Raw genomic sequence first — 3,586 nt, forward strand, 5'->3', positions numbered from 1 at the left:
GGGCACCTCGTCTTTTCGACATTTATAAGATGAAATCTCAATTGAAGATGATGATATTGTACGATCATCTGTGCTGTTTTTTCTTCCTCAAAATATCTTCTCACAAAGCCTGCACATGTATTGCCAAGTGGCCCTTAACCACGCCATAGTGACGTCTAGACACGTGATTCTAGGGCGGGATCGGCGCCATGCTAACCCGACACAGTAAGCCAACAGTCTCACATAAATCGATGAACCCTCGCCGTTTACCAAAGGTTCTTAGTTTCAGCTGTTTAGCAGGATTGCTACTGACCGACTCGGGTCAACCGAACGACCTGTCGCTGAAATGGGCCTGGCAATCAATGGATCTCGGTTTCGATTGTATGTTCTGTCTTCTGAAGAATGCAGTTATGTGCATTTCAACACAGGACTGGTAGTGGGCCTGGTCTTGTGTTGCAAAAGACTCTTATCTATTCCGTTGGTGAGCGAAAGTGAAAGAAAGGTCATTCACAAGAGCACCAGAATGATGGACAATCGTACTTTATTGGAACATAATTTAAGGGTTCATTTGAGCCGTGAATCAATCAAGTAGCTGACTAGCTTGGTACGGTTTGATTCAGCTCACAATGCATCTTTGGTGGCCTCCGCTAGACATTAGCGAATGTTTGGTCGGCGCCGAAAAGCAACCACAAGGATGCCCGTGTACGTAGGCAAGCCGTCCATAATGACCGAACATCACATCATTTACGCGGATGTATCACGTGCAGAACACGGGCCAAACGAAGGCGTGCCCTGATTGGTCAGAATGCACGCCAGTCCGAGTCAAGCACCTGTGACTTGACGCTTCTCGCCCCCTCACGGAGATTCTGGCACGACCTCGTGGAACACTCTGTGACTACCCTATAAATACAGTTGTAATAATCTTCCTTTGTCTCCATAAAGGGCTGTGTAGAGCTACCGTGCCTTTTGATATACCGTAGTGGGTGGAGCAGGAAGCCAAGGGACCGCTAAAGAGTTGCGCTACCGTTCAGCACGTTACAACAGCCCGGTTTCCACAGGCAACCAGCACAGGGGCAATTGTGCACTTTGATGAAGTTTCCCCTACGTCCTTCTCCCACAAGTGTCTGGCCAGGGGATTCTTGGTCTTTGGATATTTGCTCGTTGGTGTACAAGCTGCCGTGTCCGCGGAACAAGGCTTTCATCAGGCCGTGTTTACGTGAAATCGAGACAAACTACAGAAGAGGAATCAGCGCGCACTTCGAGAATATCACGCGAATTCCGTTGTATCACGAAACAGCTGTGGTACCAGAACATCAATTGATACCTCATTGTGAGGAGCAGGAAGGTCAACAGGAAGGACAAAGGACATACTTCATTTTTAATCCAGAAGTTGACTGAAATCGACCTACGGTGGATAGCCTGGGGATAGTTTATAGAGTTTTTTTTCTTTGCATGGAATCAGCGGTAGTGCGCACACTACGAACCTCTAGGACCGTTCAAACCCGTGACCCCCCGGCTAATTTTTAAAGCCATGCCGTTTGACAGTAAGAAGGAAACATTCTTCACGGTGCCGTTTTTATAGCATGATACCCGTTTAACGGTGGGCGCTACTGATGGTGGCATGTGAGTAGTATGTGGCTTTCTTGTAACTCCGCATCGATCTAATGGAAGGTGGGATTTATCACGAAACTTGCGGAACTGCTTTGGAGAATTCGTTTGCAATTTCGTGATAGTCAACGAAGATCCAGCAAGGTTCAAGAAGACGGGGTTTTTTTTCAGATAAGATGCATATGAGAGTTTTACTTTCCTGTCCAGTAATCTGTAACTGTTTAGTTGGTGTTTTCTAATAAGCAACTCCTTGGAAAATGTCTTTCCTCCTTCCAACTTTAATATCACTTATTTCATGATCTGACTGTAACGATGATCTCCACGATGTCATCAGTATATTTGTGTCAGACGTTTTGAAAATTAAAACCATAAATCTCTTTACCGAATAGAACTACACAGGTAAGAAGACTTAAAAGGATACTTTATGGAAATGGTCTACAAGAATATTAGTTTACGGTAACTAGAGATCGCTGAAGAACTATTTAACGGAACTCATTTGGATCCCCTGAATGAAGGGGCAAAATTCAAGAGTTTCCTAGAAGTTACGCGATGCCTACCAGCTGGAACATTTTCCTGTTATCCTCAGGGAATTGCGGTTGTTGGTGACGCAAGAAACCTTCCAACCGCTGTCAAGATTTTGACAGGTTTTTCATAAAGTTCTTTTGCAAAAAACCGATATCTGCTTCGACAAATTATCTATGAGTCTCTGATTACTGTTACAAAGTGATTCATGCTGTTCGAAAACAAACGGGTGTTTGAATGTGTAGCGGACTAGGACCTTATCAGCGTGTTCGGACAAATTAACAAGCAAAGTAGCCAACACAAAATCACAATCAGAAAAGAATGAGTAGTCAAATGAGGATTCACGAATGCGTAGATCCAACAGTCCACTACACCGATCCAAATGCAGTGAAAGAAATATTCACTCGTAGAAATTTTCCACGGATGATTCACGTGTGAGTGGTATATTCCACGATTGGAAAGTTAATCGCGGCTAAAAAAATTTCACGGGTGTTCAGTGTGACGTTCAACAGTTCACACAAACACAGAGACTTAGTCCCACTGGTTCAGCAGTCAGCAAACAGTCCAACGGAGCGTAAGTCCACTCATTCAACAAGAAGTCAGCAAGTCGTGCCGAAAAATTGTGTATTGGTACCATTAAAACAAACGCCATGATAAAATATGTACGACAGTTACAAAATGTTGTTTAAGTTCAGGAAAAATGGTAAATAACGGTGACAACGGATTACAGACGATACAAATAGTCTAAAAGTACTAGAAAGTACATGACCAAATAATCCTTGACTCTTGTTACACTCTAGACCAAGTCGCTTGCGAAAAGGTTAAGTAATATTTCGTCGATCCGGTGTTCTCCACTGCTCACAGGCAGAAACAGGTAACACGCCCGCCTCGCAAGTCAGATATCCGGGGTTCGAATCCCGACGCGGCCATTGGATATGCGCTGCTGATGAGCTCTAATCAGGGCGAAAACCGAGTCCAGTGCCTCGCCCTTCTGTGTGAATTCACCAGAATAATTACGCCAGAACAGGAGGATGACCGCTTAAGCGAGAGTGGTGTGAACAGAAACAGAAACAAGATTCCCCATACGTTTTGGAAAATGCAAAGACTGCTTGTGAAGAGAATTACACATGTTTCCAGGCAACTGAATGTGCTGCACCAGGCCGCCCCATGTTTCAGTTGCTACGCTATTCAGCTGGGTTCCAGGTGATTCTCACAAAACCAAATTAGTTTGCAAATAGGTGTACTTCGCTGATTTCGTGCAATTTGGTTTCAAGTGGAACATAAGGTTGACGGAAACTCGGGGACTGCACCTACCTGATGAGCCCTAAGAAGGGCGAAACCGATCGTGGGCTGTCGAGGGGTTTTCAGCAACCTTATGAGTAATGCATCACAGAAATTACGCAGTCTGAAAGACTAAAGGCGTGTGTTCTTCGGTCAAAATAATTTTAAAAAAACTTATTTGGTTGAATATCAATAA

The sequence above is a fragment of the Opisthorchis viverrini genome (assembly GCF_000715545.1).
Source record: "Opisthorchis viverrini unplaced genomic scaffold opera_v5_219, whole genome shotgun sequence".
Taxonomy (NCBI): Eukaryota; Metazoa; Platyhelminthes; class Trematoda; order Opisthorchiida; family Opisthorchiidae; genus Opisthorchis; species Opisthorchis viverrini.